This window comes from Sminthopsis crassicaudata, chromosome 2, assembly GCF_048593235.1.
Source record: "Sminthopsis crassicaudata isolate SCR6 chromosome 2, ASM4859323v1, whole genome shotgun sequence".
Lineage (NCBI taxonomy): Eukaryota > Metazoa > Chordata > Mammalia > Dasyuromorphia > Dasyuridae > Sminthopsis > Sminthopsis crassicaudata.
The window spans coordinates 683,855,599-683,867,009 of NC_133618.1; positions in this window are offsets into that span (position 1 = coordinate 683,855,599).

Consider the following 11,411-nt stretch of genomic DNA (forward strand, 5'->3'; position numbering starts at 1 on the left):
GGGAAGTCACTTCTCTGGACGAGAGTTAATGGCAACTGTCTGGAGACAAAGGCTCTCTACAGGAAGAAGAATCTGTCCAAGAGATTTGAGTTGACACAGCAGATCTCCTCCCAGAGAGCGATCAGCAGCTTCTGGAGACAACAGCAAGTTACACCTCCCCAAATACACAAACCAAAATATTGTAATTAATATTTTACTGTAGGTAGAACCTTTTTTCCCCCTCACTTGAATGGTCCCTTGTAGTGAGCTTTCTTTGTCATAAAGTATGGGCATTTGATCACATTTTAATGAATCCTTTTGAAAAGAGTTCAACCAATTCATAGCCACATACACGTTGCATTGCTGTGCTATAGCCCCCACACAGTATGTCCAGCCTTTGGGGTCATCTCTGCCAATTTGATGGAGGAAAGCTGAAACCTCAGAGTGGAAATTGTTCATAAAAGCATCATGATAAAACATTTTCTGCCTGAACAAATATGGCAAGATACCTATTTCACTTGTTGCACAGGAGTTGTGTATTTAGGAATGATGTGCAAATTTCCTGACTTACAAGATGTAGTTTTAGAATTTATGTCTTTCTACCTCTCCAAACTTCCAATCATACCCAGAAGGTTTGGTGAAGTCTCTGAGTTGTTTAGGTAAATTTTAAGCTGAGGATCCAGCAAGAAGTAGCAATGAATTGGGTTCATCTTCAAGCTCTTCTTTGGCTTCTCAAAGGATTCAGAGCTAGAAGAGTCCTAACCTTAACCTAAATGCACTGAGACCCATAAAGTTAAATTACTTTCCCAAGAATCCAGGATTTCAAACCTTGCCCTCAGAATCCCAACCTAATGATCTTTCCATTCCATCATACTGCCTTTCAAATGGGTGACCAGGTGGGAAAGGATTCAATATGTCTTTGAAGGGATTTCCTATCCCCAGTCATCTTTTATTTTCTCTTCCTCATTCTCACCTTAGGGTTATAACTAGAGAAGGCTATGGAAGGCATTGGCAATATCCCATCTTCTCCTAATGATGTCTACTAAATCCAGTATTTTATTTTAATGCCTTTTCATTTCTTCACAGATCTGGGAACAATCAATCAGATTTTTCTATTAAATCCTTTCCATGTTAATTACATTCATAAAGTATCTTACCAGTGTGGATTCTCTGATGTCCAGTAAAACTCTGCTTATATCCAAAAGTCTTTCTACACTGGTTACATTCTTAAGGTTTCTTTCTCTCTAATGTGAATTTTCTTACTGACAGTAATAGCTCTCTTATGGCTGAAAGTCTTTCCACCTTGGTTATATTCATAAGGTTTTTGTCTAGTGTGTACTTTCTCATGCGTAGCACAGATTTTTCTCCAAGTGAAGTCACAGGGACTCAAGAATTTTTGTTTGTTAGTACTTTTTTTTCAAGTCTGATCTCACTTTGTGAAATAAAAAAAAAAGAAACCCACAACCAACAACAAATAGGAAAACACACTATGCATGCACGCTTGTGCGCACACACACACACCCTTCTCATCTTCCCTCCATCAGCAGAATAGAAATTCAGTTATTTTCTACTTCTGCAGGCAAAGGGAAAAATCTTAAACTGGCAGAATCAATCCCTCAAAAACTTCATTAGCTCACATTGAAAGAATGATTTAATTTCCAAGTGCTACATGCACAAAAATATTGGATCCTCACAGTAAACCTGTTGCAACACAGAATAACTTCATTCTCACTACTTGTACAACTCTGGCCATCAACTCAGTGGGATTGAAGAACTTGGCCCAGACCTCAGCTAGTGAGACAAGAATTCACTTCCTGTGAATAGGAAGGCTCTGCCTCCAGTATTTGACAAATTAGTTCAACTCTCATTTTTTCCCTTTCCCTTTCATTGTGTGTACTTTCTGGTGATCACTTTCATTTTTTTTTCTGTTACATTATCAGAAGTTACATTCAGAATATCCCCTTTCTTAATTTTACCTGAAGCATATTGGGTCTTTGTTCTGATGCAATACATTTTTTTTTTTTGAGATAGCCATTGCTTATCATTAGATTCCACTGCATATATTTTAATAAAGACAATTGTTTAAAAATGGAGGAAATCACCCACATCTGAAAATATTTGGTATGGAAGGGCAGAGCATGCTACTGCACCTCTTTCCCCTTTAGAAGTTCATAAACTCCTTGAAGAATTGATACAATGGCCCAAATCATTTGACCTCAAAATGTGCCAGTGCTGTAGTAAGTGGTAAATTCACTGGAACAGCAAGTTTGTGCTTATATCCACCTTAACAACTCTTTCAGTGACTTCAAGCAGTCATGATCAGAAACACGCAGCTTTTGGGGTTCATGGGGTGCTTCCCTCAAACTCTGATGGCTTCTAAGGGCAACAAATTCTTTCAGTTTCTCAGTACAACAACAAATTGTTTCCAGAATTCCAGGAAGGTTGGACATTCATGAATGAAGGGCCACAGGCCTGCAAAGCCCCTCAGTGGCTTTCTCCCTGCACCAGAACAGTTCTCTCATTTCTGGTTTATCTAGTAATCATAGCTCATCAATCCTGTAATCTCTAGGTCAAGATATTATCTGGGGGGAGAAGGAACACTGGGAAATGAGTGCAAACTGTTTGCATTTTTGTTTTTCTTCCCAGGTTATCTTTACCTTTTGAATCCAATTCTTCCTGTGCAACAAGAAATTCGGTTCTGCACACATATATTGTATCTAGGATATACTATAACACATTTAACATGTATGGGACTGCCTGCCATCTAGTGGAGGGAAGAAGGGAAAATTCAGAACAGAAGTGAGCTTAAGGGGGCCAGCTAGATAGCGCAGTGGACAGAGCACCAGCCTTGAATTCAGGAAGACCTGAGTTCAAATTTGGTCTCAGATACTTAACACTTCCTAGCTGTGTGACCCTGAGCAAGTCACTTAACCCCAGCCTCAGGGGGAAAAAAAAAAAGAAGTGAGGGTAAGGGATAATGTTGTAAAAAATTACCCATGCATATGTGCTGTCAAAAAAAAAAAAAAAAAAGCTATAATTATAAAATTAATAAAATAAATGAAAAAACAAAAAATAAAAATTACCTAAAAAAAAAAAAAAAAGATATTATCTTGGAGAGAGGATTCTGGGAAGATGGTGAAGTAGGTTGGAAAATTTCAAGTTCTCCCGATTTCTCCCACAAATAGAACCAATTTTTGTCTCAGGGCAAACATAGACTGGTGAAAAATCAAGATCTGGGGCAGAACAAGAGTCCTCCTGATCCAACCTGAGGAGACCTGAAGAAAGACTCCAGACTGAGGATTAACCCATGTGAAGTTCTCTACCTCTGTAGAAACACCCAGTGGGGACCCTCAGCTAGCTGGGGGTGGCTGCAGCCTCAGCAGGAACCATAAAGACTTTTGCCTCCTAGACTGTTTGTGGAGCAGAGGTCTGAGTCTGGGAAGACCAAGAGAAGCCCAACAGTGCTGTTGAGAGCTGGCCCAGGACCAGAAGGAACCAAGTACCAGGTGAGTGCAGAGACTGTGGGACAAGGACCCTGCACTTGCAAGAAAGTGGAGTTCTTGGTCTGGTATTCCTGCTCAGAAGGGAGGCCTAGGCAGAAGCCTCAGGCATCATCCTTCCACTTCATGATTAGAAATGCTTGCACTAATACCACTTTAACAAAAGCCTGCAAAAAAGAAAGAACCCCAGCCTGCCCAGAGAGAAGAGCCACAGTCTTCCGCTTCTTCCTCAGGGCAAGAGTAGCAACTGCAGTCCAAACAGCAGCCTAGCACTCCCCTACAAAAACTTTTACAGACCCACACAGGGGGAGAGTCACTTCTAGGGGCTTCTCTTTTTGAGAAATTTCCCTATCATTGAAATTCAAAATCCTAAATATCCAGGACAGCTTGGGCGGGATTATGTTCCTTTGCCCCAGGATATTCTTAAAGAATTAAAGGCCAAAGATTATGGGCCCACATATGTTTATGTAAGCAGTCTTTTAGAGCAGGTTCAGTATCCTGACTTGCCTCCACATGATTGGCGAGCTCTGGCTCAAATCTGCTTGGACCCAGGGGACTTTCTAGCTTGATCCACTGCATTTGGTGAACAATGCAGACTTCAGGCAGCAAATAATCAAACCAACAACATTAATATTGATGGGGGTTGAGGCCCCTTTAAGATTCCTCTCAGACTGCCCATGGCTGACCTTGATTCACAAATCATGGTCAAAAGAACCCTTTTGAACATTCGGGCCCAGCCCCACTATCAGCTCAGCTTCCCCCAGCCCTCACCTGATCTGAGCTAATTGAAAAGCCCGCCAAGAACTTGGGTACCACCCATCTTCTAGGTATAAAAGAGGTGAGCTGGAACTCCCTCTTTGCAGGAGCCCTCCCCACCAACACATGGTATCCTTCCAGCCATGTAAGGGTTCCTGCCCGCCCAGCGGCCACGTCAGGCCCTGGCGTCTTTCTAACTGAACTTTACTTCCAAATTCCTACACTAAACCTTTTATTTGTCAATCTAGGTTTTCGGGCCTGTAAATTCATTTACAGGGGACACTGTGCCTCATGGGATTATCTATGTGCCGAGAAATGGGGTTCCCCCTTTCCTTTCCCTCACTAATATCACCCAGGAACAGCTAGCAGGGACAGGTCTATATGGTCAGTTAGGAAGACAATTGTATTACATGCAGACATATCAACAAGGTGCTATTTGTGCTTTAAGAGCTTGGCAAAAATGCACCTGCAAAAGACAGAAATGTGTCTTTTATACAGATAAAACAAGGACCTACCGAGACTTTCAGTGACTTTCTTGCTAGACTCATAGCAGCAGTGCACTGAACAATTGGAGATCAGCTAATATTATTGTTAAACAATTGGCTAGAGAGAACTGCAATAATGACTGCCTTCATTTTTAAAAATGCCCAAGATAAAGCTATGTTCATCTTGGCATCATTTTCACTTTTTGCAGCCGCTTCTGCCCGTGTCAAATCTTTTTCTTTCTTTCTTTCTTTTTTTTTTTTGAAAAAAGTGGCTATCATTAATCCTACAAATAGAGCAATGTATTTTCATGAGGGGGAAGTGTTATGGTCTTCTTTTCCATACCAAAGAGCCTCTTAATTTCAAGAAATTTGATACTGAAGGATTAGTTGCAGCACCTTCTCCTGTTTAGTGGTCTAAAATAATAGCTCAGTCTTCTCGTCCTATGTTGACAATTAATATTCATGGGACAATGTTTGAGGGTCTTATAGACACAGGTACAGACAAAACAATGCTGTTATCTCTATTTTGGCTGATAACACCCTGGTAGGATCAGGCACAGTGCCTCAACCCTTAACTTGAGTATATAATGGACATCAAGGGAAAATCAGACCTTCTCTTATTGACTCCTTGCCAGTAAATTTATGGGGCAGGGATTTAGCCAACAAGGGATTCAGCTCACCACAGAGGCTTTTCCCTAGGGGCCACAGCACAGCCTGTTCCTGTCCCAAACAGATAGAAAACAGATCAACCAGTATGGACAGAGCAGTGGCCCCTCACCAAAGAACTGCAAAAATGACTGCAAACCAGCCCTCTTAGGCTATTCTCCATAGAGCTTCCAATGATGTATTTCAATTGTTTTCAGACCTTTAAGCCTTAATAGGCTCCTGGACCTCTCCATTCTATATGGTTCATATTCACTTTCACACAAATCTATCCAGCCCAATGGCTGAATTGAATGCCATTGCAGACTCTCTTCTCCTAGGTACACTCCAAGAAGCTCAGATTGCACATGCACATTTACATCTCTCAGCAAAATCACTTGGCAAATCTTCAAAGACATGGAAGTAAAAAATCATCATACTTGTCCCCTGGAGAAGCTGTGTGACAGCCCAGAGGCCACAGTTAGACTAGATGTGGCAAGTCCTCCAAGAGATGGTGATGAGAAGTCTCTGGTGCAGTCCTCTAGCCCCTGGAGATCTCTTTTCTTAGGCATCCTGAAGTGAGTCAAGCTGAAGAGCAGCTTCTAGTGAATGTGCTTCTCCAGTACAGGCATTTGCAGAAATCTCCTTCTCTGTTAAAATTTGTACCAAAGTAAATATTAATACAATCCTAGTCTGCTATTACAATAATCAGGTCAGGTAGTGAGAGCCAGCTGAAAGCTTAACAGCACTAACATGAACATCACTGGGCCAGAGAATTTACATTTTAAGCTGACAAATTCAATTAAATAACTCAACCAAAATTTTATATTTGATATAGAGAGAACCAACTAACCCTAAGTATATATTAAAACCAACTGAAAAATGACTCTACCTATTCATAAATACAGCAAACACTAGCCACCTGTGCCTTAACACTTTAAACTTCAAGGACACATGCGCAGCACCCACACACTACCACTTTCCGGGCCAAGCCCAGGTCAAGTACATGCTAATTACACATCAAGCCCAGGCTGCCATTGTCTCCTCCAGCCCAGCAACACTCCCACTTCACGCTAATGCTCAGAGGCCAAGGCCAGGGAGCCAACAACAAACATCCTGGCACCTCACTGCCATGGCCAACAGCTGCCCCATTATCCAGGAGCTGGGCACTAACAGCTGCCTGTTGGGCCTCCCACTGATTATATGTCAGCTTCCCCCTAGGCCAGCCCTTCAGAGTCAGTAACCTGCCTGCTCCATGTGGAGCCTTCCCCCAGGGAAGGCAGCATCGGTCAGTTACATGCCAAGTACATGCTACCCCCTCATTGTCCAAGCCAGCAACATGAGAATGACACACAAAGGACGGGCCAATCACAAGGTAATAGCTACCCCTTCAACAGGTCAGCTTAGTCCCATTTTCTACAGGCCCTTGTCTATTAATCAGCTACAATACATTTAGGATTTTGCTAGTTGTGACTGATTAATTCAATGGGGGGGATGGGGGATAATGGCTCTTGTAAGAGAGCTACAGGTGTTGTCACTAAGAGACCTTGGAGAGAGGAGGAGTCACTGAACACAGGCAGGTCTCACCTGCCCCTACCTCGCTGCCCAACTCTCCCTTGGATCTTGTTGCTGTTGTGGCATTTTAGAGGCTGAAACCAGGGGGTCTAGAGTGACAGAGAGCTTGCCGCCTTCTGTGGGGGTTCAGCTCTTTCCCAGGCAGTCTCAGGTAAGTGCTCATAGTCTAGAGAAGAAAATAAAGCAATGCAATTTGTGTTGTGTGAGGAATACAGTCATATCACTGAGTGCCCAAGGAAGGTTCAGAAAAGCTGGCTTACTTTGTTTAAATGTTATGAGATGTGACTGTTAAAATGATGATTTATAGCTAAAGAATAATAAAAGAGCTTTCTTTTAAAATGTCACACACATGTATATATGTATGTATGGATGGATGGATATGGATATATGGATTGGGGGGAGTAGTTTAATGCTTTGAATCAGCAGGGAAAGATCTTTCATTTTTTCCAAACTAGATTAATGAATGTAGAGGAACAGTTTTTAGATATGAAACTGATGGATGCTCATGGTGAAGCCTTCAGAGCTACAATCATGATGAGAAGGTGAGAACTTGAATAGGATGGGGTTCGAACTTTTTCAAGGGTATAGAGAACAATATTAGGAGAGTGGAGGAAAAAGATAAGGGATAGGAATTTAAAGGACTGGGTACAATGAGGAATAGAAGGGTGAAATAAAGAAGCAGGGATACAGTAAAAGGAGAAGCTAATGAAGAAAGTAGGAAGTAAAAATAAGATAGAAGGTAATACACAAATAGCAAATAGAACATTGTTAAAGACATAAGAATATGAGTTATTCCCCCAATGGATAAATGAAATGAATAGACAGTTTTTTTCAAAGAAGAAATCAAAAGAATTTATAGTCATGTTTTTAAAAGGCTCTAGATCATCATAGATCAGAAAATTTATATTAAAACTACCTGGAAACATCATTTTACTCCTACCACATTTTTAAAATGATAGGAGAAAGTGACAAATGTTGAAGAGCTTATAGAAAAAATGAGAAACAATTGTTGGTGGGAATTGTAAAATGAAACAACCATTTTGCAGAGCCCTTTGGATACACCAAGACTGGATCCATTCTAAATATTATGTTTGAAAAACACAGTAAAAATGTTCATAATTGCACTCTTTGTTGTGGCTAAGAACTAGAAATTTCAGAGATGCCTGTCATCTGGGGAACGATCACATAAGTTGTGGTACATGATTATGATGGAATACCACTGTGCTATAAGAAGTGATGAGCTCCAGATTTTAGAGAAACATGAGAAGCCTAGTACAAAATACAGACTGGTGAGAGGAACAGAAATAAGACAACATTGTATACAGTAATAGCAATATTGTTTGAAGAATAACTTTGAGCAAGTTACTGTATCTATTATAAATATCCAAATTAACCAGAAAGGGCATATGAAGGCAGACACTATATGTATTAGGAGAATAGATGAATAGAAATGTATATAGAATAATTTTCAGATATATACTTATATCTAATGGTAGCCAGGTCTAGGGTGTTGGAGGGAAGAAAAAAAATTACATGATTTTTTTGTTGTCCATTTGAAAGGAATAGCAAGTTATATATATTCAATTTATAATTTCATGTGCAATCATACTTTTTATTGTACTGTTATGAAAATGTTTGTTTTATTCCATAAATTAAAAACAAGAATGGTTGAAGCTAAATAAAAAAAAAGACACTAAAATTTTGTCAGACAGAGGGAGAAGAAATGGAAGCAGTGTCATATTTTATAGCCTTGCTCTGAAAGATCATTGCAAATGGCAGATGCCACCATGAAGTGAAAAGATGATTGCTGCTTTGAAGGAAAATGATGGCACCTCTGGACAGAATGTTCAAATACAGAAATCACCTTACCAGCAAAAGTCCAGAGTCAAAGCTTTGGGATTTCCAGGAGTCTGAATGTGAGAGTTGCAGAACAAGGAAAGCTGGTGGACCACCGAATCAGCACTTCAATTGTGCTGCTGGAGGAAGTCTTTGGGACAGCAAAAAAAGGTGAAATTAGTCATTAATTAAAGAAGTTAATTCAGATCATTCTCTGGAGGGTCAAACACTGAAGGTGAAATGTTTGAGCCACATAAAAGGAGCTTATAAAGGCTAAGGATGCAATGGATAATGTCAGGGCAACCAGGAACATGACCTTGGACAGATTTTGACAGTAGTGGAGTCCAGAAGGGCCTGGCATGCTATGAACCATGGAGTCAAAAAGAGTTGGACATGATTGAATGACTCAACAGCCAGTGCTTTATAAGCTTACAGTCTCCTTTAAAGTGAGACTGAAGCAAGATGGTAGAGAGGACATATGCTTCTTTCTGAGCTTTCCTGTTTCCCTCACACTATTTACGAAATTCGGCCTCTGAATTAGTGCTAGACTGCCAGAACCCATGAATATTTGGAGTGCAACACATTGCCAACAGAAAATAATCTCGAAGATTGCCAGAAAAGGTCTGTTTTGGTGGTGCATGGGCACAGGAAGAGGCCAGGTGCAGGAACAGGCAGGCAGAGCAGAGGCCAGAGCATGCTGAGCAGGCCAGGGATGGGGTGTGGTCTCTGGGGGTGAAGAATCTACAACACTGTTGGCCACTCTGCACTAGTAACAAGCCAGGAGATCAGCAGAGAAGTTAGAAAACATCCAACACAAACACAGAGGGCAAAGAGTGTACTCCAAAGCGCTGGAGTCTCAAGGGACCAAGTCATGCCCACCCAGCACCAGGAGTGACTCAGCACAATCCCAGCGCAACCACTGACACTAGCTCGCTGCTGCTGTTCTGCTGCTGCTTCGCTGCTACTTTCTGGTGACTGTTGAGGAAGCTTGGAAAGCCCTCATTGTCCCCTTAGCAGATCCAAACTTTTTTTTTTAATGAGTAAAAAGGCAAAGTGAGCTCTAACTATAGGTAGCTTCTATAGTGAAAGAGATCAAATTTCAAACCCTGAAGAGACTAAAAGCAGATTGTTTCTAGATGAAGCCCCAAAGAGGGATATAACCTGGTCCTCACCACATAAGGCTGTCCTAGAATAAATTAAAAAGGATCTTAAATATAATGTCTGGGCTAGCTCTCTACAGGGCCTCAGGATCAGTCAGAGTCAGGATCAGTCAAAGTCTTTGGTTTTTAGGAGGAAAAGTGAAGGAGGCAGGCAAGCTGCCACATGGTCCCTGGACTCTAGAGCCTGAAGTCTTCCCTGCTGAGCACATTGCAGAAGAGAGACTTTCTTTCTCAACCTTCCAATCCTTCCCTACAATTACCCACCACAACACATTCAGCAGGTGCCAATTGTGAGGAGAGCTATCATATCACCATATCGTCTAAGTATATGTTTATAGAACCATTATCTCACACTGAGTAGGTATTTAGCCTTAAGAACTCTGCTGTCTTAGATTCAAGTACACTTTTTCAGAGTTCCAGCCCTCTGCAATGTTCCAGCTCTCTACATTTCCCACTTTCTTTTGTTTTTAGAACACAAATAGTCACGTGCTCCCTGACTTCTCAGGAAGGGAAGTGAAAACACTAAAAAGGAGGTGATCATGCTCTCCCTGACGTCTCAGGAAGAGAGATGAAAAACAACAAAGGGAAGTGGGGAGTCAAACCAGATGTTGTTAGCAGGTTCCTGGGCTGAAGGGTCTTACTAGAAACAGGTATACACAAATCTATCAGCATGGGAGCTATTACACAAGCATTTAACAATATAGTACAGGCTAGTAGTGATGACTCTCCCCACAGCCGGTGCAGGCTTAATGCGGTGTAATAGACATGAGTTATACATGCAAGTAGTGATATAACAAACAATATGGTATTGTAAAAGATTTCCAGAAATCCTAGAAGGAGGGTATGCAAATAACTGTTATGGCCCAGAACTTGAAACAAAGTATTAATGCTTATGTACTTAATTTGCACCTTTAAAGGAATTCACACTTTTAAAGAGCATATATAAGGAGGAGTTCACAAGCCCACAATAGGACAAGCCTACTCTTGGACTTCGGGAGATCCACAAGTCAGAAGCCCACAATCCCACTCTCGGAGGCAGAGAAGATTCATTCCAACTTCCACCTTTGTGCAGACTAGAGACATTCAGAGAGATCTCTTGGAACCAAGGAGAGAGATAGGCCTCTAAGAAAGCTAACTGGGCCCAGGAAAAGAGACAAGACTTTGAAGGAGAAAATAAAGGATCTGGACTTTTAACTCCTGGCTTCATTTGGGGTTTACTAATCTGAACTGAAACTAAGGCTGCTCCCAGAAAACCCCCCAAGAAACCTGTTCCCAGAGAACATTATACTTTACAGAAGAGAACATTACAAATAACAATCACACATACACCTCCTTCAGCAGCTAAGAGATAGTCCAAAACCAATCTATTGTCCATTACATTATGTGTCAGGGAATCCAATGGTTCCTGCAGATTTTGAAAGCCTGCAACAGTCTCATCATATGTCAGAGAATGCAATGGTTCCTACAGATTTTGAAAG